General features: G+C 45.1%; 1 protein-coding gene across 27 annotated transcripts in view; it reads right to left on the bottom strand.

Annotated features, from left to right (window-relative positions):
- The window catches only part of dlgap1b (discs, large (Drosophila) homolog-associated protein 1b), a 131,801-nt gene that overhangs the window by 42,971 nt on the left and 63,121 nt on the right, over nucleotides 1-25,709 (bottom strand). For 22 of the 27 annotated variants that reach the window (XM_061805474.1, XM_061805451.1, XM_061805449.1 and 19 more), the window contains 5 exons: nucleotides 25,017-25,087; nucleotides 24,831-24,892; nucleotides 23,989-24,130; nucleotides 22,997-23,144; nucleotides 21,345-21,507 (listed from right to left, as the gene is read on the bottom strand). The gene's annotated coding sequence lies outside the window, so the exon portion shown is untranslated. Of the gene's footprint in view, nucleotides 1-4,521; nucleotides 4,607-15,732; nucleotides 16,035-21,344; nucleotides 21,508-22,996; nucleotides 23,145-23,983; nucleotides 24,131-24,830; nucleotides 24,893-25,016; nucleotides 25,088-25,709 lie in introns of those variants that run through there. The other 5 variants (XM_061805466.1, XM_061805450.1, XM_061805468.1 and 2 more) reach the window with 5 other exon arrangements.

Genomic DNA, 25,709 nt, shown 5'->3' with positions numbered 1-25,709 from the left:
TCATACATGTTTCCATACATGTAGTAATAGTAGAGTTATATTTGTCCCTTTATTTGGAGAGGTTAAAGTGTACAACCCTTTGAGTACTATATTATAGTTTCTTTAAATGTTTAGACAGTAGGACATACAGTATGTGGTACTTTTGTACAATTTAATCCAAACGCATCCCACAGTCAAACAGTGAGAATGTACTGTGGCTGGAAAGCAGGAAGGACTTTGATCTTCCATGCAAAAAAGAACGAAAAAAAAAACACCATAACAAAAACCAGGAGAGCAGTACAAATGAGAGAGCGAGGCTGGGTGGGGGGGCTCCATATGCTGTAGTGCGATACGGAAATTGGCCTTTTTGTATTCATAAATCTCCTGCGGCACAATCAATGGACGAAAAGCGATAAATAAAAGATGAGGCCGTTTGACCTCTGCTCTGTGAAGGAGGAGCGAGAGGAGGGTTTTCGCACAGCGATACGGACTCCGTCGGGGGCCCACTTTGAAGTCGCGGCACATGACGACGGGCGATGGAGGGGCCTTAAACCGCCGAGACCCCCGGCTCTGAGTCAGCAAGCGGCAGTAGCCTGGCCTGGCATGATGCATAATATTTGGGAGAAAACCATTCAGAACCACAATTCCAGAGATCCGGACCTCCAATGTTGTTTTCTTAATTCAATCTGGTTGATCTTTGTCTCCTGTATTCCTGAAGCTGAACTCCAAAACATCACTGCCTAAGCCAGGATACCAAGATCCTATCCCAACTCAGAGGTCAGCCTTGGTACTATAGTGCGGAGTCTCACGTTTAAAACGAAAATAAATCAAAACCTGAGTACAGAGCTTTAATCGGGGCTTCGTTCTCCTGGAACACTCGTAAAGAGCCTTGCCAATTCGGGATCTCTCCCTCGATGCACGTGAAATGTTGCCAAAACAATCGGATATGAAAAGCAAATTTGTCAAAGCCAACATGCTGAAGGCGCGAAGGAGTCATATTGCGCATTATCTCCAGCTGCGTTAACTTTAGCGAGCCTGAAATAGGATATGAATACCGATGTGACTTATAAGGAATTAAAGAGACTGTTCGGTGGCGGTGGCCGACTCGCTCAATTCTTAATTATCTCGCACTGGCCCTCGCAGTGCAGCTCGTCCCCCCCCCCCCATCTGCTTTCTTGTCACTCGCCAGCTTCTGGAAGCCCGCCGAGGTTGCTGCAAGACATCTGTGACTCACTGAAGTTCAGATTCGAAGACTACTACGAGGGAATCAAAAGCTGTCTAATGCTTACATTTTCGGCTCAGTGGGGAAAAAAAAACTAAACACAAAAAAAAAAAAAAAAAATCACTGCAGTACTATTCGGAGAGAAAGTGACTAAGCACTGCCACCACCACAAAAAAAAACCCTGCATGTTTGTAATTGCTTCTGTTAAAAAAAAAAAAAGATACGTCAAATTAGCAGGTGAAATGTGCGCGCGAAGCTAGCTTGCGCTGATTCCGCACCAGCGACGGGCTGCGTGGCTGGCTAGCTAGCGCGGCTAAACACCGTCCCTTCGTGGTACCGAGTCGCCCCTCAAAGTTGCTCATTTGTCATCTGCATGGCAGCCAAAACAATTACATTTATAACAAGCATCCTTATCTTTGAACATTAACGCGGAGTAAATATCAGGAGAAGATGGAGAAGCCATGCTAACCGCTACGAAGAAAACGTTATTAGGTTCAGTTGGTGGTACACTTTGAAGAGCAAATTAGCAGGAAAAATATGAAGTTAATAAAGAATCATTAACTACTCATCCACTGAACTGCCGACTGGCCCGTTCCGAATATTATTTACTCGAACAAATCACCTTAATTTCAATTTCATACTGGCAGAGTGAAAGCAAAGAACGGCCATTAAGCGGCACTCTTGTTTCCGCTCAGTTCTATCTCCACTCGGCATTTCTAAAACTGTATCTCCCTTCTCATCTCTTGGGAGGCCATCTTTGCAATAATATTACTTCTATGAGTCGCTCTGTTCTGCCCTCATCCACATTTTTGCACCCCCTTGCTTAATCCGTGTTTCCTCGCCGCCCTCGCTATATTCCCGCCCGCAGACAATCTCGCTCCATCTTTCCGCGGCTCATCGCTCTCGCCGACTCGGTCACAATAACAACCGCCATCTATCAGAAGATTTTCTATAAGCGGTGGGGGGCAATTTTCCGGACCCGGCCTGTCGCGGCATTGTCGTGAGACGCCGCTATAATTTTAACAAGGAACCTGACGCGCGTCGTGTCCCCGGGTCGGCGGATTTCATCCGAGCACACGGCGACGGTCTGCGAATGAATGATGCGGGGATGAAGGGGATGGGGGGCGAGGGGGGTGTATGCAAAAGAGGCCGCAGAGAAGGAAACGCGCTCGCTGATTGAGCGGACGAGCGAGCCAGGCGGTCTAATCAGGCCAAATCAATGCAAACTAATCCCGAGCCAATTAAGGAACGGCAGCTGAGCGTCCGCACCGCGGATCAATTTCTTTCCCACTTCTCTGTGTGAACCCATTGATTCGAGAGGCCTCTGTGGAAGGCAGACGAATGAGAGAATGCGCTTTGGACGTTTTTTTTTTTTCCCCCCAATGCACATTTAAAACTGCATAGATTAGTGGTCGAGACGGTACTCACCAGACTGCCTGCCACGCAGCTCAAAAAGGCAAAAACGCTTCCCAAAAAGCCGCAAACTTTGGCATAAAGTGAACAATTTTTCAAAAAAAGAGGCTTTAAGCTGTTTATTTACACTTCGTTGTGGTTTGCTGTCAAGCTTAACGTTAAATAAAAGGAATTACCACGACTTTTTTCCACACGCTTTCAACCCTGCGGTTTATGCGGTGATGCGGATCATTTGTGCATTTTTTTTCTAACGGCTGCAAGGGGGCACTCAAGCGGAATAGGTAAGGGTGAGACCAACCGGTGGAATATATGTGTCGAGGAAGTGACTTTTACCAGCGCTGTGCTAGCGTGTTACTGCCATGTCTCAGTGATTTTTACCGGTATGTTTTTTTTTTTTAACTGGCCCTGTTAGTACGGCGCTAGCGTTAAATTCCGTGTGCCGTTTCAATGTGGGCACATGCAGTTTATAACCATGTGCGCTCTGTAGGCTGGGAATTACGGTACACTTTGTGCATTTAGTATAGCTTAGCCTTTCTGTCTGCTACTTTAATGCTAATGCAAAATAGCATCTACTGTGGATGAACACAAAAGGTGCAGCAACACACGGCCATTCAAATGATGCAACATGGCATTCTCTTTAAAATTATATCGAATTGTATCAACACGATAAACTTGAAAAAAGTACAATACCATGGAGTGCTACTTTTACTCATTAAGATACATGTAATTATATTTTGTTGTTGTTTTTGAGGAAAGGTAAAACAGATTCATGGCATTTCCATTCATTTCAACGGCTACTTCTAAACTGTTTTGAGTAGCGAGCATGTTCATGAACGGATTAACGCCGTATCTCAAAGCACCGCTAAAAGAAAACATCAATCCCTCCATTTTCTTTTGACGCTTATCCTCACAAGGTTCGCGGGGAGTGCTGGAGCCTATCCCAGCTGTCAACGGGCAGGAGGCGGGGTACACCCTGGACTGGTTGCCAGCCAATCGCGGGGCACATGGAGACAAACAGCAGCAGTTAGAGTAACACCTATTGGCAATTTAGAGTGTCCAATTAATGTTGCATGTTTTTGGGATGTGGGAGGAAACCGGAGTGCCCACCCAGAGAAAACCGACGCAGACACGGGGAGAACATGCAAACTCCATACAGGCGGGGCCGGGATCGAACCCGGATCTTCAGAACTTTGAGGCAATCGCTTTACCAGCTGAGCCACCGTGGAAAAAAAAAAAACAACTTTAGAATAATGGAGGTTCAACATCTTGGCACGGCAATGTTAAAATATGTATTCATTAATGAACATTTAAAAAAAATGACATATTTGAAAGCAGTCCCACGGCCCTTGTTGTTTATTGTTTTGATAAAAACATATTTTGTCAGTAAGGGATTGCTGAAGCACGAATGTTTCTGACAGCCGGAGGCCCAACAAAGGAACGAGCAGATTTAAGTATATAAAGGAGGGTGGTGGGGGGTTGGGGGGGAGGAAAAAAAAAAAAGAGCATCAATCTTGAAGGATTTAGCCCAGATTTTTGAAAAAAAAAATGGCTTTTATAATCTGTATTTAAATACAAATCAGAAGGGATCAAGAAGAGTGACTTTAAGAGCATGTCAGTATAACAAGCGAGCACAGTACTGCATAGTAGTATTAAGGCTCTTGCTCGCATATACCGGCTAAAATGTTGGAATTCAGTAGGATTTGTGAAGGTGGATTGAGGGGGGGGATACAATAGAAAGTGTCAAAAATGTATATATTTTTTTTCGTTTCTCTATGAAGACATCCCAGCGTGTGCTTTATGAAGTCTCTCCTGCTCTGACATTCTGGCAGAAATGTTGAAATTTAGTAAGATTTGTGACCATAAAAAAAGAAAAAAAACTGCTCTAATTCCAAAAGTGATTGAGTTACCATTTGAGCGCCGACGTTTACAAACGGCGTGGGGGGGTTGGGGGGGATTGATGAGCAATGCGGCACCGGTCAACAGATATCCCAGCTGGTCGAGAGAGAGAGAGAGAGAGAGAGAGAGAGAGCGAGAGACAAGGTCAAAAGTTCGCAATACACCACTGGCGAGTCAGAAAATTAATAAAACATGGATGCCCGTTATCTCGCTAAGCAAATGCCTTCTTCATTTATTTTTCTCTGCACTCCTCTGTTAAAGTATACTGTCCGTTCTTGGAAAGGTTCTCAAAACTGGTTTCTTAAGTCCAGCCGGCGCCGGATCTTACGGGTCCCGGGCGTCCGCTACACACGTCCACAAACATACATTTTGGATGGGCGCCGGGGGGCATGCTCCACCCTCCATCGCCTCTCGTAGATGGACGCTTTTCCACCTAAAGTTCAAGAAACCTCCAGTTCGGATCAATATAGGAAGCGGAAACTAGTCACAAGGGCATTTAATGTAAAACAGAGAAAGATGAGTCCCATAACTAACTAAAAAAGAATATATACCTGTGAGCATGGCTTTATTGTTTGTTTAAATGGGTTGCTGCACCGTTTGTTTGCACATCAACTAAGGGATTCGAACATCGTGACGTGCTAAGAGCGATGTGGTTATTTTTCTTTGCTTTATTTTGAGCTTGCCACTAAACTTCAACTGGCTAGAAACATCTTGCAGACATTTTTGGGAAGAATTGAAAAATCTATTGAACAGATTGACGTGATTAAAGTTATGTTTGTATGTGTATTTTGGAGAGTTATCAACAAGCAAATGGCACCAATCAGGTGAACCGGCCCATTTATTACGGCTCTCCTGCGTCGAATTAGAGGTGAAAATGTGTACACTGAGCATCACAAAACTGACGACGTTCTGCCTGTGAGAGACGGGTGAAAAAAACCTGCCCCCCCCCTCCCGATATACCCCTAATGCAGCAATTAACCAGGAATGCGGTGCAAAAATAGCTTTTGTTGATATTTCACGAGAGAAACCAGGCGCTTCTCCTGCCGTCCATTAAGACTTGTTTACCAAATATGTTCCTTTGCCCTACAAAAGCACCCATGCAAAACAAGCGCACATTAGAAGCGCTGAAAACATACGATTCCGCGGCGGCATCTTCTTCCCCTTCAGCGCCGTTCCGCATCCCGGATTTCAAACTGCGGTAATCTCAAGTGAAGGTAGGCGCGCTATCGGTGGGGAATTGAAGGGGGATTAGCCGCTACGTACGGAACAAAAAAAAATAAAACGAGTCTTAGATGGACGACGGCGCTCGAACCTGCCGCGAACGCACCCGTCGCTCTGAGAGCGCGGCAATATAATGACACTAATTAACTTGGAAAGTGCTTACCGCTGCACTGAATGGTGTCGGAGGGAGGGATGAAGATGAGGAGGAGGAAGGTGATGATGAAGCTAACAAAATCTGTACTGGTCGTTGGGCTGGGGATTTGAAAAACAACTAATAACTAACTCAATTTGACAGTTTTGACAGGTTTCTGCCCTTGGCCAACCCCCCCCCCCCCAAAAAAAAAACAGCTACTATGTAATGTGTTTTAGAAAAAATACCACTCCATCATATTGTACTTCATAAAAAAAATACAGTACATTAATAAAATAAGGGCCAACTCCTCTCTCAGCTTCTCAGTACAGCAGTGATATTTGTCATTCTTCGCTGAGGATAAAGAAAACCTGTGAGTATTATTTGTTAACATGAGTTGCTCCACCGGTTGTGTTCAAATATGCTTGAAGGGTAATATTGCTAGCATTAAGGTAGCGAAGGTCCAGATGGTTGCTCCAAGCACGTGTCATTTTTTCGTTTCGTTTGACAGTAATTTTCAGTGGCTGAGAGTGAGAATAAAGAGCTAGAAACCTCTACTTTGAAGAATATTTAGTAATTATACCCGTTAAACTGCTGCCTTTTAAAGCGGGTTGAGTCACTTAGCGCTTGTATTTCAGGTTCCTGAAAATTTCCACCAGTATTCCAAACGGTGCGGTTTTTCATTTTTCACCGCGAGGTTCTCGCCATTTTTCCTTTCCCGTTTTTCAAAAACAGCGAACCTCCGTGAAGAAACTGAGCCCGAGAAGCGTTTCCCTTTTGTTGTCCGTTTGTACCGGCCCTGCGCGTGTGATCAATGCACACACATTGATCGCTCGCCATCCCGTCAATACGCCAGAATCACAGTTGTTGCAGGCTATTTGGTGAAATACGTCATTTTTTTTTTTCATTTGGATGCTGATTGTTTTTGAAGCATTTTGGTCAACATTTAGTCATAGCCAGTGTTCCGGGGAAATGGTACTTTTTCCCCGATAATTTATTCCAATATCGCGTGTGGGCAAATTGCCTCAATTATTTTTGTCATCCTGCAGCGGGTAGCGATAATGTATTACATTTTTTTTTTTGGCATTTGGAAATTGGAGAGGATTCGAATTGCTGTTTAAAGGGCCAGCGCGTATAAATAAGAGTTTTCTCTTATAGCCTGCAGTATGTTTTCTGTAAATGGATCATTTGTATACGTACACAGAACCTATTAATGTTACAATAGTTTCACAAGTAATTCAGTAAAAAGTGAAGCCTGTTACCGATACATACGGCAAGTAGCATGGCTTTCTGCCGACGTAACCGCACGGACATTCAAAAGTGAACATTGGAGGAGCTGCGGAATTTGCGACCCCTCCGCGCTAAACCCGCACGGACATCCACGCCCCTTCTCCCGCCTACGCAGCAAATTATGATGACAGCGACTGCTCATCCCGCCGGCTGCCGCCACGTCAACGCTGGCCCAGATTTCTGCAGATTATACCGGTGACATCATCCGGTGCCCCGCACACACCCGTGTTTGCATTGGCGCCGATTGGAGCGGGCATCTCACATATCCTAATATTGTAAAAAGCGCCCGTGTGCATTAAATAAATAGACCGGTAAAGGTAATAAACCTCGGTCATTACAGAGGCTTTAGTCGCGTGAATGGCGTGCCGGCTGGCACGGGAGGGGCATCTGCCGCTCCGCGGGCCACTGAAGTGAACCTAAATGATTCTACGAAGAGCAAAGATTAGCCAAGTGGCGCTGCCTCGCCACTCGAATGGCGTGACTCCTTGCCCGGGCGCTGTCGCCGAAAATTAGTACACTCTGATGGGAAACGCCGGAGCCCAACCTTTACAGACGTGCTGCACCAAACTTCGAGCAATCGGATGCAAATTGTTTTTGTAGCAAAGTTTAGGGCTTTTTTGGGGGGGGATTACTGTGTACGAATGATTTATGACATGTTAACTTTGCATAATTTAAAGATTAATCTACAGCAAAACCACAACAATCAATATCACACCAGTGTTGAACTCAACTACTTCAGTTGCAGGTTATTCCTAAAATAAAGATTACTTTCATAACGGATTAAATCGATTTGCTATTTTTAGTGATTCAGTTTCAGGTTTGGTCAAAAAAAAATACGGCAAAAGGTTGATTATTGTTTTCCAAAGTACAACCAGATGTTGGCAAATGTCTTTATTTTGCTTGAATGCAAAAATATAATCAGCCTACTTGCGTGAAGGACGACAGAAATCAGACAAGAATTTGACCATTTGTGGTTAAAGAATGGCTCAAAATGGTTAATTGACTATCAAAACTATATATATATATCTTAATTGATTTTTAAAATGTGCAAGACTATAGTCAAGTTTGTGGTTCAGCCACGATTATAACGATTGGTGATCGTAAATATTGAACAGGATTAACATTTACGATTGTCGGTCCCGACGTTTTGTCCGAGAAATTCAGGGACGAAAGGTTACTCCTGGGGCGCTACAGATCAATCCATCGGGATAATGTTTTCGAGACATCCAATAATAGGAGCGTCGCTGGCTTTGAAGGATGCTAATATTATGCCTGATTATCAGTATGCGTTTGATAGAAAAAAAAAAAAAATCACGCCATTGAATCGAGGATGTTTATTATGCAATGAAGGATCCTTGGCGACGTATGTAGATGTGAAAAATGGGCCCCGCATGCCTCTGCTCGTCCCGCCTTGTCGTGTGATTCACGTCCAAGTATTCTAATGCTAGTGTCCTCCAGAGGCTCGGCTTAAAAGCGTTGCGGTTTATCGTGTGTTTGTGCAGTCTGTCACCGCCTGCGGTGTGACGCTTCATCAGCCCGATTTTCAGCCGTGATGCTCGCCGCCGACCTCCCTCCCCATCCCCCTTTTAATTCCCCATTGATGTTTGCACACAAACCAAACATATGCAAATATAAATTCTGGCCTTTTGGGCTCCAATTTATTCCCCAGTAATTTGTTAAGTATGCGCTGCAGATTTATTTTCACTTGGCAGAGGACATTTGTGTACAGTAAGTGTCATAGAAATATTACACAATCGCCCGCCGCCATAAAAAAGAAAAAAAAAAAAGGCTAATTACAGCGTTAGCGGCTCTTCCTTCGCTCATCTTACTTACTCTTGTGTTCACAGTCATCCAAGAGAATTGGCGAGTGAAGACCCTGACTAAGCCGTTTTCTGCTGCCTCTGCGCTCTTTTTCTTCCTGCCACGGCAGAAGAACCGAGGCGGTTTGGACGTCCTCGCAGATGCCCGTATTTCACGCTTCCGACAGCAAAAGCTCTCACTGGCCCGCGGGCGCGGCGGCGAGCATTTGGGAGGACGAAAAACAAACAACGGCCACGTCGTCTCAAAAACCTGCCAGTCGTGCCATAAAATCTTTAATGCATTCAAGTAAAGTACGTCATGTTCTCGTACTATCCCAAATTACACACACCGTCAATCTGGCCGAGTTTGAGTGTTTTTTTTTTCCCCCACCCTCTCTTCGGATCGAGCCCCGATGACGCTGCAGCGATTATCTCTCCAATTATCCCGTGTTGTCAGGTGTGTTAGTGCCGATTCAGATCTGCTCGGGAGAAGATGATGATGATAGGTGTTGAAACCTGTTCAATAGTTCCAATCGCAAATCCTTACGAGTGCCGTTGGGTCGGGGACTCTGAATGTTGCACGCACGTTGTGTAATCACTCACCGCTATGAAAATGACAAGCAGGCCAGTCTCCAATCGCGATCTATGAAACAACTAAACAAAGCAGTCAAGCTTTCTTGACATTCCTCGTCTTTGTGTTTCGCGACAGTCTGGATTCCCTCTGGCACATTGCTGCCTCTCACAGGTGAGTCACGGTATTACAATAGCCACCTGTTTTAGGAGGGAGGGGAATGACGTGCGCTGCTGTTCAACCACCACCTAATCCAAAACAGGAGCTTCAAAGGCTGTCCAAACAGATTCCGAGAAGTAAGTGAGATGAGAATGAATATTCGATAGTAGTACGGGTGGAACATTTGAAAATGAGCCCCCGGATCTCCTCGCTGTCAGGTACAGCGCAGTCCTTTGAAGGTACTGTCAAAACTACAGAGGCTAACGGGCAACATCAAGTTAACGTGTATCGGCGTTCTGTAGAGAAAAGAAACTGACAGTCCGGATGGCGCGCACATTGGATATGGCAGTAGATGTCAGATGCTATAATCCGGAATCAACTACTATTCATTTTGAAATATCCAGGTTTGAAAGAGAAAGCATCCTCGTCACAATCCTCAAAGAAGTGAGCGTGTCACACGAGTAGATAAGGTGACGTTCAAATTTAAAAGGCAACACTAAGTGGCTAGCGTTGAAAAATATGGAACTGTCATGAGCAAGACTTGGCCACTGCCAAGAGGGGCGTGGCCACGTGTACACCTGTAATTAGAAAGGCATTTAAGTTGGAGTTTTTCTCACATTGGCCAGTTCGTTGCCGTTAGTGAGTTGCATTCACTGCCTGTGGGACTCTCCACTCTTTGCGGAATTTAGAGTAACCCTAGTCACAGCGATTCTGTGCCCTTTTGTCCGATCCTGTCCTGCTGAGTTGTTAGTTGGCCCCATAGTCTTCAGACCTTGCAGCATATCTTCTGGTCCCCGCCTAGCCTAGCGTTTCTGTACCTCTGCCTTGTCGAACTGCTACACCGTGTACGACTCGGTTTCCGGAATAAACTACATTGAACATCATGCCTCTGCCTCGAAGTCCTGCATTTGGGTCCTCCCCCCTACCGGAGGTTCGTGACAAACGCACCTAACCCAGTATAAAATACATCTACAGGATACAGAGAAAATAACGTGCTAACGTCTCACTCCATCCACTTTACGCCCTTTTTTTTGTCATCTCACAAATTTGTGCATTGATGCGCTGTCCGTGGTGCTGAAATCTTTCCCCGAGCTGCGGTGGGCGCATCCATTCATCTGTCTCTCTATTTGTAAGTTCCTGCCAAAAAAAGAGGGGGGGGGGGTGCAAAACCTCCCTCCCTCAAATCCCCTGTCCTGAACTCAATCCAATACCACTCTCATTACGTATATCGAGATTATCCAAACTGAAAATGCCGCGTCTCTGGAAAGGCTCAGAGAGAGCGCAGACATAAATGGTGACCTGAAAAAAAAAAAGCAAAAAAAAAAAAAAAAAAAAAAAAAAAAAAAAAAACCCACCCAAAAAAATGTTCACCAATAACCGGACGGCAAGCCGGCTAATTCCGCAACTGCCCAAACCGCTCGAGCCACAGACTGATGCCTGACCTCCAGCTGTCTGTCCATTATGTGCTGAAAATCATATGTGCGTAAAAAACTTGTGACCTTTCCCCTCCCACACTAATGTAATTACGCATTAGGCGCTAAATTTCCCTGTCACACAAACCAAAGGAAAAAAAAAAGCAAAGGTCAGGAAAAATGACAAAAAGAGCGAAGGTGACGTCGCTGAGGGGTCCTCAACTTGTGGGAGGGAATATTGAAGAAAATTGAAAAAGTTGGATCTCTTTAACTATCTGTCTACAGTCCAGCAGAAATATTGTTTAATATCTTTACAAAACAATGTACAAATAAGGGCCTTCTCCATAACAGCTAAATAAACGACTCCTGGCTATTATCTGTGGAAATACAAAGGTACCAAGTGACAACCCGCTGATGTGCCATTGAAGTGTCAGAAAATTACATCTTAACGGATTTGATGGTCCCGTCTGCACCAAAGGAACAAGTCTGAAAAGCCTCGCCATCATCAAGAAGATTGGTCATAAATAGCCGCCCGTCCGTCAACGTCCTTCCATTCTCTTTTGCCGTGGAGACGAGCCGTCTTCGCGTCTCTTTCCCTGCCTGCCTCTTTGGCATCTGTTGTGTTCTTGCCGCTTCATTTCATTACAAAACAGCATTTGTGATGTGTCAGCATCATTAAAAGTGCAAAGTACTGCGAAATCTGCTAATGAGAGATTTATAAACCCAGTCTAGTCTGGAACAATTTAATGTGGACGGGCATTCAGATGCATTTTCCCCCGAATCGCTGATCTGGAAAATTAATCAATTGTTTTGGAATACACAAATGAGAAAACAAAAATTACGCGGGAGAAATGAATGGAAAAATTAAAATCAGAAGAGTGCTCTTTCCTGTGATTTTAATTTTCCATTGCAGGTGACCTCGGAGGTATGAAGTGGAATCCACTCATTTCATAGCTACCCGGAGTCATAAAGTGAAGCGAGGAGAGTCTCTGTCAAGTGGAGTCAATCAAGCCACACTCCCTCCTTCTTGTTTCCTCTCTTTGTATTTTAATGCCGTCGTTGATGCTAATCAGTTTGTCGTTTTATGAAAGAAATAAAAGACCAATAGCACACGCGCTGCGTCAAACACATCCATGAAAGGAAAACCAGTTATTATGCCAACCTTTCCATTCCGATTTGACTGCGACGACGCCGCGACGTGGTAGAACATCACCGCTGCAGGAATCCCAATACGCAATACTCAGTGCAGACGAGAGAGGTGTCAAAAACAAACCTTCAACCTCCCGTGAAAGCGAACAGAAGCATTGGTGTTGAATATCACATTTTGTCCCCCGTGCACCGGTTTGTGTGGATAAACAACCCTGAGCACCACCGCCAAGCATTCACTCATTCACACATTGACACATACACACAAGCAGTCGCCATCTGTCATGCGATAACCTCGCAGAGCTCGCTTTTCCTTCACAGTCCTACCGGGACACATGACGGCTAATGAATCCATAACTTTGTTACCACCTCATTACGCCGGCGAGTATGCGCGCCATAGCCAGATTTACGGCTTTCTACTGGACCCGAGTCATCTGCTCGGTCGGACGTTATCGACGGGGCGACGGTCCGAGCCGGTGTGGTCTGTGACCTCCACGCGCTCAGTCACGGCGTCCATCTGCCTGTGTCCGCACTGCGGTCGCGGCGCCAAATGTTTACCGAAAACATGGCTCCCGACGGCAGCCCGTCATTTACAAACCTCGCAGCGTTGCGAAGGCTGCGTTCTCACAAACAGGTACAATATCACACCAGCTCGCGGAAAGTATTAAAGTGGTTCCCCGGGAAACCAAAAAAGAAAAGGGTGGGGGTGGGAATATGGGCCAGCAAAGTACTCTCAACGGATACGGTATGTGGGAAAGACACCCCCCCCCCCCATGTACAGTAGGTGCAAAGTGAGGGATTGCATCACTTACAGAAGTGAGAAAGATTTCAAGTGCTTGCCAAACATGGTGCAAAATCTCCAATATTGTACAGATATATTTTTGTATAATAGCTCTAGCTCGACTATGCGAATTACAGTTTAATGTTGGCTTTCTTTGCGGGTTTTTATTTTACCATAAATACTATAGAGTATTGAAAATATAAATATTGATCATAATGCAATAGAATACGTAAACAGCTCTCAATAAGATCATTATCTGCAGTCTGTGGTACTTTGCCTCGGAGTTCACATTTGACAAAGTAATGCAACAGAAAATGAAAACCATTTGCTTTTCAATTCGATAAAGCATAATTGCCTCTGCCGTTTGTTCGCATGAGCCTTTTAATAGTCACTCAGCAGAGACTCTGGAACTTCCACTAACAACCCAAGCTAAACTCATCTCCACCGCGATACATAAAAAATATCAGTCAATAAGAACCACATCAACATACTTCTGCACACGTATATATTTTCCCAACGATTTGTAATCTACAACATTTAGCATCATGAATGAGAGCCATTTAAGATGTCAGTGTGGAGCAGAAGCTCTCGTGCCGTCTTGGACGTAAGATATTGGAGGTGGAGAGCTAATCAGATTAGCGGCGAGCAGGGCAAAGCCGGGCAAGAAGGGGTTAACTAGCCTCACGAGCTTTACGATGAGAGATGACCAGCTGAGCTTTGGTTAAGAAAGGCCTGAACAACAACAACAACAAATACCAACAGAATGAGGAAGGAGTGTTTTAATATGTTGTGGGAGGTTGCTCATTTTATGCTGCCCATTACTGCAATCATCATTTATAGGAACAGATCAACACATAGCAAGCACGATAATGATGATATCATCATGTAATAAACACCCCCCCCCCCCCCGCCGCGGTCCCTCGTTCACGGGCCCTCGTGCCTGATTTAGCCAGCGCCTTGGGCCTGCAGCAAGACGCTGCGCTATGGAGGGCCATGTAAATGTCACTGTCTCTGAGGCGGAGCTCTGCGGAGCGTGAAATGAAATCTGGCAGAGTTTTGGGGCCTCGCCTTTCCTCCCGGTTCGCCTACATAAACACCCGCCACACAATCTGGAACCCCTTCCATTATTGATGGGAAAGGTTAAAAGAATCCCAGCCACCTCATTGCTGAAGTAATTATGTCTCCCAAAGCTGGGCTTCAGTATCAAACGGAAATCGATTATTATTAATGCTGTTGTGAAATCTGCTCTTTTTTATCATAGATGTAGTATTAATACTGAAAATGGGATTACTGTATGTACTACACGTGCACTGGAGAATGTACATGTAAACAATGGTTCTTCAACCGGGGTCAAAAGACCTCCTGTAGATTACTTATTACAAAGTAATAATTACATAATTACAAATCTCCATCTCGGTTAGTTTTGGTCAGTTGGTCATACTGTGAGTAAGTCTCAAGTGCCAGTCTTAACGTGAATTTTTGTTTTTTAATCAAGTCGTATCATTAAAGTCAAAGTCGAGAAGGTGAGCCAAGCAAGTGACTTAAATCTAAGTCGAGTCAAGTGACTCGAGTCCCCCCGCCGATGGTTTTGGGTTTTGCTGCGATAGGCCGGTTGAGTTTGAGGTGTGTGAAGGACCCCGATAGGCTTGTTTTTAATCACTCCAAGTTGAGTTAATACAGTCACACAATGGAGCCAAGAACAATGGAGAAGCTTCCAGCTTCTGCTGACGGCACTTTGGATTTGGATTTGCAGGACATCCTTGTGAGGAGGACGAAAGCGAGACCGCAAGTGCGATCCTTTCCGCTGACTTGACAGAATGGTGTTTCCCATTCAAAAAGTTAGGGATCAATGATAACGCCTGCCATTGCAAAATATTTCCCTTTTATAATTACCATTGTTGCGCCAACCCTTATCGCCTTGGCTAGACCCCCCCCCCCCCCCCCCACACACACACACACACACGCACACACACATCCAAGCGCTTAAACCGGGGCTCTTCCTCAAATAGTCTCCTCGATTCCATTTCGAGCCGGACCTTTTGGCGGCTTATCTCAGCCGATGGCTTCTTAAATAAAGCTCCTCGCTTGAAATAAACCCGAGCCGTGCTCACGGAGACTTTCTAGGATGCGTGGGTCACGTGACGGTCTGGCCCTCCCACGGCAACGCCGACAACTTGAACGGAACTCGGTAGCGCGCGGAACTCTAAGGGCACAAAACAGCTTTATCAATGAGCGCCTTCCCTTTAGGATTCCAAGATTCAAGGTTGGTATTTAAGATAGCTACTACCGACAACATAGCCCTGCGGATCAGTGACGCGCAAGGCCTTTGCGAAACAACACTTTGGCCGAATGTAACTGTGATCACACGCTCGCCCACCACTCGACAGCGCACGTCAGCCCTCGGCTTCGGGCGGATCTTCGTCACAACCCTGATTCATCAAAGGCCTCCTCCTACAGCAACAGCCGCCGCGGTATTTGGCAAAACGAACTGCGGCGTGGTGCCACAGTAGCCGATGAGCGCTGAACTCAAGTTCATTGACATAAACTCGAGGAATGACGGCTACAAAACGCTCCCGTTATGCTATACTTCAGTGGTTCCGATATATTTTTCACACGGAGGACCTATGTAGCAATATTTTGACGGTAGCGACTAGACAGTAGTTTTTGTTTTATTAGTGGGAGCCTTGCTCCAGCACCGACCGGTGGTACATACCTTTAATCCAAATTATCAGTAGAGTGTTAACAATTGCTGTTGATCCAATTTTGTTCCAGATAACATGCATGTAATCTATTCCGCATCGTTTACTGGACAGCGTTTGTTGCCTTCTAGTCTCCGCTCGTCAATATAACTTTCCGCGTATTCCAGAATCTTTATGCGCTCCTGTCAAAACCGTTAGATCCTGTCAGCGTCCTTTCAAGAGAGATGTCAGCCATCTCCTCCGATCACTGGCAGGAGAGGAGACAGGCCATCTAAAAGCTTCCTCGCGCTTCGGTCTGCATGTAGATGTCAGCCTGGGGCTTTACCATGCAAACGCTGTTTGATACAAAGACGGAAGCATAAAAAAAAGAAAAAAAAAAGTACAGGGCGTGATGCTATTTTTAGACATGGCTATTCCGTTAACAAACCGACACATAAAGTAAAGACCTGAACATTTACTTGGGTCACTTCTGCACCTCCCCCCCCCCCTTGAGCGGGCACTCACCGACAACTCGCTAGTCAATAAAGCTGACCCGTCAAGCGAGTCAGTGAGCAGTCAGTTTGCGTTTGAACTAACAAGCTTCACGGCTGCCTGAGTGCTGTAGCAAAAACAGCACTTAGCATGCAGCAGCTGATTCTGACACAGAAAGAACTTTGCATGCGTCTCTGCGGAATTCTGGACAAAGCCCCCCCCCCCCTTCCCCGGTGAATTGTGCTAGCCGACAATGCTCGTGGCCTTTCGCAGTCAGCGCATGCTTCGGTAGCTGGAAGGCAAACAAAGATCCCTGCCTTCCCTTTGCGTTCCCTACCGGGAATGACTTTGTACCCCTTGACAATCCTGGCGGTTTGTCTTTATATCTACAGAGGAGTTGACTACATCCTGGTGAAAGGTGAGGCAGTGCGTGCAAAATGGTGCCCGACGTGTAAGGGGAACACATACACAACATACAACAACTACACAACTAACATGAACGATAAAACACTAGCGTCAACTTTCCCATTGCTACAGCAGGAGTTGAATCTGCAATCTGCAGTGCATGCTGGAGATTGTTAGGAATTCCATATCTATGATTAAATTAGTTTCCGGAATGGCTATAACTCAAGCTTGGCCGATTTTATTATGTGCTCACTGCAGAATGAGAGAATCATACACTGAAGTAGTCTAAAGTAGTCTATGACGTACTGCAAGAGTATGTTACTGTGCATCGCTCCTGAAATTCTTACGGGGTGTTCCTCATATAGATGCCGATGTTGATCAGGTCATGCGACTACGTCAAACTATTTCCCGGAGGAAACATTTTTTGGCGGGGCGTCAGTTGCTGACATTAGTTCACATTAGTTGACTCACAGAAAAGCAAAATCATAAAGTATTATTCACTCCCCGAGAGCAAACATTTGAGTGGGTTAAGAGAAATGCAGTCTGTTCGTCAAACGATTTGTAAACAGCAGCTGAGCCTCAAAGGACGGCACCGCCGGACTGCTGATTTCTGCATAATGGACACAACAACATAAAAAAAAAAAAAAAAAGAAAAACAGGTGCAGAGTCCCAAGTCAAGCCTGTAGCCACGAGCGGGTATGAAGGGAAGCTGCAAAGGTAAACAACGCTCCACATCACTGATGCGATAGCATGCGACTTAAAAGATGCTCCATACACAGAATACCCCCCCACCCCCTCGGCAGATTAGCGTATAAGCAGCGCGGTGACCTCAGCAACTCTTCATCTGAAGCCCAATATCGGGCTTTTTGGATGGCCTCCGAAACTCACATTTGTGTACAGAATACAGGAAACTCCTGGCATTGGAGAGGATGTGCAGTAATCCCCGGCCTGTTTGCGGGTTTCTCTTTGCAAATTCATTTGTTCGTTCTTTCTGGAACATGTGAAGATGCCACCAAAGCACTGTATCAATATGAAATTGGTCTCAAGGATGTATGTGGCGAGAGACCGATTTTGGAGCTACGTACGTTTGGCCCGAGCTGTTGGTGGAATTTACGGGAGGCTTGAATTGCACAGAAGTGGGTTCGTCTTACATGCCTACCCACTGAAATAAGTACCTGACGGATATATTCGTCAGTGGCAGTGAACGGTTGGATTCTAGTTAAATATAAACAGTGAATGAGTTCATGTAAGTAATTATAAAAGTGTTTCGCGGGGGATGTTGTTAACTGTTTGCGTCTCTTATTGGAAAACATTTTGAATCCCCCACACAGGGTATTTAAGAAGCAGTATAAAGTGTATTTTCTAACCCTCAAATTCCTCAAAACATCAGATAATCTCAAAAGAATAGGGATTAGTGCGTTAAGATATAAATTGATTCTCAGTTATGGAGAATGAGTAAGCCAAAGTGTTTTCACAGGGAAGTTCATCTTGCTCTCGAGACGTTACAAACTGTAGCAGGAAAAAAAAAAAAAAACACCGCCAAGTTCTTCCACAGGTTTCCTGAGGGTAACACTCGGCTTGTTTGCCTTGCTTGTTTGTGAGGAGGAGTGAATTAAAGCGGCCCGCTGACAGCTCCCGTACGACCCATCTGAGCGGCGAAGTGTGCACGGGCGGTGCAGTATGGAGTCGCTTCCAGCCAAATTGGGAGTAACAGAAGATGTCCTGTTCTCCGCCGTCGAGAGGACGACGGTCTGGAAATGGGACTCCTCTTTGGCCGCAATTAAAATGCAGCCAAAGAGTCGGGAACGGCCCCGGAAGCGAGGATACGCACGCTTGCTGAGTCATCAGCGCTGTCATCCCTGGCATTGTTAAAAACGCCGCTGCGACTCGTGGCCTTGAAATAATAAAATCTGAGGCGGGACAAGTTATGAGTAATGGCTATAACATCGCTGCAAAATAATAAAAAAAAATAATAAAAATATGTGGCTCATTGTTAAACCATTTCCAGGTTACATTACAATATTGGCGTCACCGCTGGCCTCATCTTCAGTGGAACCCAGTAGAATTTCATCTGGAATTCCAGTTTGTTTTAACATTAAAAATAAGATTTTACAAACGACTGGTCCACTCTGCGTGAAGGAGATCTGTTGCACAGCGTGAGGCAAATAATTTCTTACTAGGTACGGCCTGGTTTTGTGACCCGTGAACCCAATTAAACAATCGAGAGGAAAAAAAAGGTAAAAAAAAAATCCCAAGTATGGCGGGGAAGGGGGGTACTGTATAAACCCTGAATGAAATATTACAACACAAACAGTGCAGCAACACATTGAGACATTCAATGTAACATTAGTACACTCAGTCATGTATTCTCTATCCTCTGCGAGGAACCGAGGCATCTATACTGTACTCGTATACTTGGGTGTTTCAGCACAAAAACCCAGAATTTGGGTTTTTCGGTATGTAGCATGAGATAGGTACCACAAAAACGCTAACAGGTGAATCTGTCAACAGTGAACCACAAACATGAAGGGGAATGGCATATGCGAATTCTACAATTCTCGAGATCTGTAAGGACGACTAGCTGCGCAGGTAGGACACGAGGAGGAGTATTGGCAGCGGGGGAAATGGGGTAGGGGGGCTAATGAAGCAAAGGCAAAAAGGTGGCAAATTCAGCACAGAGCCCATCGTTATCTGACATGCGAAGACGCGAAGGCAGCTAATGATGGCTACGACACTAGGCCGGCGCCGCCGCCGCAGCGAGATGCTGATCCTTAACGGGGGGAGGAGTGGGGAGCGCTGCATCTAACTGTCATGTTTAAGGGTGGGGGTGAAACACTCGGCGAATAAGAAAGATCAACCGATTCCAGGCTGTGTCTTCCAGATTTAAAAAAAAAAAAAAAACGTCTGCCTTACAGTGCTTTTCACCGGGAGCAGGCGAGAAAAGATAAAGTTAAAGAGGGAGTGAAAATCATTAAATACGCTTCTTGCTCCGCATCTCATTAGTTGCGCTGTTGAATGCGGCTCGGCGTTCCTGTTGTGCGTCACCCCAAAACACGCGCTTGCGTTTGCTAATCCACTAAACGGTTTCTCCATCCCCGGCTGACCTCTTCGCCCCCGTCGTTCCTTGCATCCTTGAATCTTGCTGGAGTCACAATAACACCCCCCCCCTACACACACACTCCATATACACATTAATACAACAATTCCCAGCCAATGTGCCGTGAAAGATCATCAGGTGTGCTGCAGGAAATTATCCAATTTCACTCATTTGGAGATTTTTTTCCCCCCCTAATGTAGAACATGTGCCTTGATTCAATAAAATAAGAAATGAATTTGTTTACGGTGGGGGGTCCTTAACGGCCTCTGCCAGTTCGGCAAACCGGCTCCGCGTTTCAAATCAGACAAGCGATCCATTTCCGTCGCAGCTGGAGTCGATCCAGCGAGTCCATTTACAGATGTGGCGCTGTTCATTTGCACCTGACGAATTTCACGGGCCGCTACTCTGACGGCGAGTTTTCATTTTCTTATTAGTGGCGGGAATCACACGGGACGCACGGGGCAATTTGCAAGGAGGCTCGTGGGTGCCAAAAACCTGAATGAACTTGCAAGAGAAAAAGATTGATGATGATGATGATGATGGATGATAACTGATGAGAGAAATAGGACCGCTTAAAATGCACGAGAAACTACAATTGCTATGTTTTTGTGATTGGCCAACAAGTGTCTTTACCTCCTAAAGTTCTCTTTTTTTTTCTGCCACGAATCAGTTTGCAAAATTTGCCCCGGTTCATTTTCTTTTGGCACAGTACAAGAATTACGAGTGACCCAAAACGCCACAAAGCAATCTACCGGTCGCAAGGATACGGCAAGACCGATCATGACAGTTTATGACAACATTAGCACAGAACCTGCTAAACAAAAGAAAACTCTTCGAGCTATCTTTTGAGTTCTTCTGACCTTAAACCAAGAAAGAATACAACTACTGCGAAGGAGATGCGATCATATGTCCAATTTTTGCGTCGTCTCTTTCCTCACCACCAAAAATTAAAAAACAACACTTGGCAAGTATTCATTTTGGTGGCTCTTGTGTATATTTTGCGCACAAAATATGGAGCTTTGCGACTGCTGTGAGCAAAATCGTGATACTACTCGCACAATTTCGATGCTGGCCTTACATTGTCAGTCGTCTCCATTTAGTTCGGCGCGAACGTGTTCACATTTGAAGCGGATCGGCAGCGGAGCTCAAAACGAAACGGTGATTATGTGCTAGTGTGAATTCGAGCTCACACCGCGCCATCCGCTCTGCAATTGACCTTATCGACAAGGCTTGAAGCCGCCCCCCCCCCCCCCGCGCTGATTTCCAGTCGCATTTGCACTCTGCCTCAACTGCCAATCTAATGAAGTCACCTGGAATGCGCGACTAATAAACACTTAGAATGCGTTGCAGATGCCACTTCCAGCACTTTTTCCACACATCTCTAGCGATCAACCCAAACCTGTTTGGCACTCTTCCGTGGAAAATAAAGCGATAGGCATGAAGCAAGCGTGAGCGCAGGTTGATTGGATCAATCAACGCGTAGTGAATAAATGGAAAGCATAAAAAAAATGAAAAAAAACTTTGTTTAAAGCTTTAATTCACCATGATCAATGAAATAAACAGGATTCCCTTCTGAGAACCATTTGCGCGATATTCCCCAAGTGATCGGAGCGGAGAAAGCGTGCTGAAGATTTTTCTTGCAGGTTCTCTTACCTTGGCAACGCGGCTCGGTGTCTGTCGGGCGAGGAGGGAAGCCCTGCGCGGTATTCCTTCGCCGTGAGGTGACTGCGGCGCGGATGCGGTAGTAAGACGTCACTTGTGCGGCCGGGTCCGGCGCGCCGTCGCGGTGTCCCCCTGCATCGCTCCGTGTGTTGGGCTGCGTTGGCATCACGCACCATGTGTGTGTGTGTGTGTGTGTGTGTGAAAGAGAAAGAGAGAGAGAGAGAGAGAGAGAGAGAGAAAGAGGGAGGGAGAGAGAGAGAGAGAGAGAGAGCACAAGCGACACATGATGAGTGCGAGGCAAAACATGGCCTGGATTTGGCGACTCGGGTTCTTGCCAAACTGTCAGATTATTGGCTGGAATATGCGCCACCACCAACTGAATTTGAGTCAAGTGCCGGAGCCGATCCCAGCTGCCATCGGGGAGGAGGCGGGGTACACCCTGAACTGGTCGCCAGCCAATTGTAGGGCACATGGAGACAGACAACAGTCGCACTCACAATCACACCTAGGGGCAATTTAGAGTGTCCAATCAGTGCATGTTTTTTGAGTTTGTGGCAGGCGCGGGAAGAACAGCCCCCCCATATCCCCAAAAACATGCACGGTCGGTTAATTGAAGACTGTAAATTGCCCCTAGGTGTGAATGTGACTGCGAATGGTTAATTATTTATGTTTGCCGTGCGATTGGCCGGCAACCAGTTCAGAGAGCTGCCTCCTGCTCGAAGATGGCTGGAATAGGCACTGGTACTCCCGCAACAATTGTGAGGATAAGCAGCTCAGATACTGGATGGATGTTTTTACCCATGTAAAGGGATATGCGTAGGCGGTGGTGTGTGTGTGTGTGTGAGTTGATTCCCCGCATACTTAGATACATAACAACGCATATCTGAAGTGGCAGCAGGCCGCTGCGACCCAACGGATACATTTACGTAGGATGAAACGCGACTGCACATGTGGGAATCGCCGTGCTGTTTATTTGGGGTTGGAGGCTCTTAATTGTCCTCATGGCCAGCATTCAACGATTTCATTTCCGGTCATCCATCAAGATGTTGTGCGGCTATGTCAATGAAGTCGGTGAGTCACCCCCCCCCCCCCCAGACTTAACAGCGATCAAAAGCAGGCAAAGGAAAATGTATGGCGCGCAATTATTTGCTGTTGTCGTGGGTTGACTTTTTTTCCCGTCATGAATCCCGGCGGACATCATGTTCCACTGCAATACATTTTTACATCGCGACCATTAAACGACAACATACTGTGGCTTACCTGCTATTCAAATGACAATGGAAATTACAGTAATCCATTCCAGCCCCCCCCCAAAAATATTCAGAGAAATAGCACTTTAGAATATTCTACTTTCTAATTCAGTAGTATTATACACTTATGGATACACTGTACCTTGAGTCTGTAATATTAGTTGTTCTTCACAGAGGACAAAGAATACATGCATGTATGTGTGGGTTTATTATCTGTCTACATGGGTTGCTCCACTGCTTGTGTTCAAATATCAATTGCTTGGCCGTGGGCACCAAGTTGGCGATCCAATTTACGCGTCGGTTTATTGTACAAGTAATCATTTTCACAGCATCATTATATATCATCATCATCATTAAATATTTGAAGTCGGCCATTTGAGCGGAAACACCCACCCGGAACCGAAGCTCTGCACATCTACGCTCCGCTTGAGACGCTTCCATTGCGGATCCGGTCCACCTTTTGCGTCTCCGATGAGCCCAGCTCCGGCTCAGCATGCAACAGCCCAGCTGAGTTATCAATAATTCATATGGAGGAAGGTTGCTGAAAACATATGAAAGATGACACAGAGCTGTTGCAGTACGTGCCTGTCACGGTTTCAAACCAATTTAACCTTGAACGGCGAGCGTTGCGCGCATTGTTTACCCGTGAAACTCGTCGCCCAGGCCATTGTTTGACAATGGGACGCACATGCACCGCGCTGACTTTATCATCTTATGATTACATCAATCTTTATCGTGAAGCTTCTGCATGTGACATTAATAATGTATCGTGTTACCTTAATAGAGACGCCAATGTAGCTGTCACACAGAGACATCCTTCCTGATTAAATTATGGGTCCCGAGGAGCTTGGAGCAGCCAAGAAATATATACTTGAGTACTGAGCAAGTTATTATTACTCAGGTAAAATATATAACTCCATGTCATTACTTGAGTAAGACTACTGAGTAACTGGTGAGTAGCTTCTGTAAGCAATAACAACAGTCAAACGTACTTCAACCAAATTTGATGTATCACTTCTGCATACTTCCTTAATACCAATTCCTGTCCTCATTTCCTACTTAGGCAGCGTTTTGCATTTTGTGGCGTTTGAGATAAATTAATTTTTCCTGTACTTGTAGTCCCTTCTCATGTTCTTCTTGTACTTTCGCCAAAGTTTGACACCGGCTACTGAGGTGCAAAGGTGTGAGACGTTTAAGGACTATTTTTTTTTTTTTCACTCCTGAAAATGTTGGCGCAACCCTAAATTTTAATAACTGTGACGTTCCACTGTATATTTACTTTGCCGCATAAGCTCCAACCCTCTCTGATGCCTCAATTAAAACAACTCAAGACTCCGGGGATGATCCGGGTTACACTGAAAGATTTAAGTATGTTCCCACCTCACATTTTTCATCGAGGCTCGAGCAACGGTCCGCGGGGACGTCTCTGAACGTTTGATGTTCGCTTGAAGACTTCATCTCCCGCTCACTTTTTTTCCCCTTTCTTTTTTTTTTCCCGAACAACTCTGACTGGAAACATGTTGAATCCTGCCTGAAATATGAATATCATCTTTCATTAGCTTCTTATGAGGCTTGAACACATAAGAGTGGTGCCTTGAGAAATTATTAATTTCTTGTGTGACCGTGCACTCCATGCAAATCACTCATATTTCAACTGAGCTCTCCCTAATGAAATGACCAGAAATGTCTTTAATGCGTTCCAGCCTCACACCTCACCCCCAAAAAATTGTAGATTTTTTTTTTAATTAAAAAAAAAAAAAAATCAATGGTACCAATAGCGCTCTAAAATATTGTACCTTATAAAAACAAAGTAAGAGCATGATTAAATACAATTTAAAAAATTAAACTGATATACAGTACGATATACACGGCGGCTCATCTCCTTGCAGAGGATTAAGAATACATGACTATTAATACTGTTATACTGTGATGCTGCACTCTGTTCAAAAATACACATTGCCCGTACAACAAAATCAAACACAAGTTGAAGTAATAACCCTCCCCCCTTTCAACTGTTGGCCCATTTGAGGTGGCAACATTACGACAGCTCCATTTTTTATGACTACAAAACTCGTGAAAGCTTGTTTTTAAATGCCTTCCTCTATGAGTTTAACACGTTCCACTTTACATTTGCTTGAGTGCGAAAGGTCCCGTGTGCATTTCCGGTGATCTACTGCAAAAAAAAAAATCTTTGCGGGGGGCTGACACGACTCTTTGCGCTTTGGACTTGCCTTCATTCTCGCCGAGTGCTCCTCCGGGGACATGTTGTGCTCTTCACACCTCCTTAAACTTGACAAAAGAAAGTCGTGAAAAAGCATGAAATATTGAACAGCCGCACGCCCGTGCTCGGCGGTCAGCTAAGCGGATGAGCGAGATGGAGGGAGACGTGTGAATTAAGGCAAAAGTAACACACCCGGGCGAGCTGCTGCAAAGGCAGATTTGACGATATCACACAGCCTGTCAAATTTCATTCCGTTCAGGTGCCTAAACGGGAAGCGCAGGAACCACATTTGGTAAGTGAGTGTTCAAAATGAACCCAGAATTGAGCCTGTTTGAAGCCGCAATAAAGTTAATAACACAACATTTAAAAATGATTTACAATTCGTAGTTTTTAGCTCTTCCTGAAACTGACACCCAAACACTGTCAAAACAGGAAAGTAGTTTCATATTTTGTGTCAAGTAGGGCTGAAGGGGGGAAAAAAAATAGAATAACTCGACTAAGTCAACTTCAAAAATAGGTCGATGCAGAATTTCTGCCTCGAAGCAACGCTAGGACCCAAAAAAAATGAAAACTAAATATCCTCCCGGTCAGACGCGGTATTAAACACTGCCAAAGACGACAGAAGTCATTTTTACGCCACTTTTAGATATACAATTGAGTGAGTTACCTAAAATTGTTATCACTATTACGCTAATGCTAACCGAGAATGCTAACCGTTTCGAAAAGGCTATTTTTGCTCTTTCAAATACTGCACAAAGTTTATATCATATGCTCAGTACCAACATATGCAGTTCAATCCTCATAAATGAGAAAAAAAACCTGTTTAATACTTTTGCTTTAAACTCCACTTTCAGTTACACACCTGCATCATTGTTTAATATTATT

This window comes from Syngnathoides biaculeatus, chromosome 19 (genome assembly GCF_019802595.1).
Source record: "Syngnathoides biaculeatus isolate LvHL_M chromosome 19, ASM1980259v1, whole genome shotgun sequence".
NCBI classification, from domain to species: domain Eukaryota; kingdom Metazoa; phylum Chordata; class Actinopteri; order Syngnathiformes; family Syngnathidae; genus Syngnathoides; species Syngnathoides biaculeatus.
The sequence above is the reverse complement of the archived record's forward strand: the minus strand, read 5'-3'. Positions and strand labels throughout refer to the sequence as shown.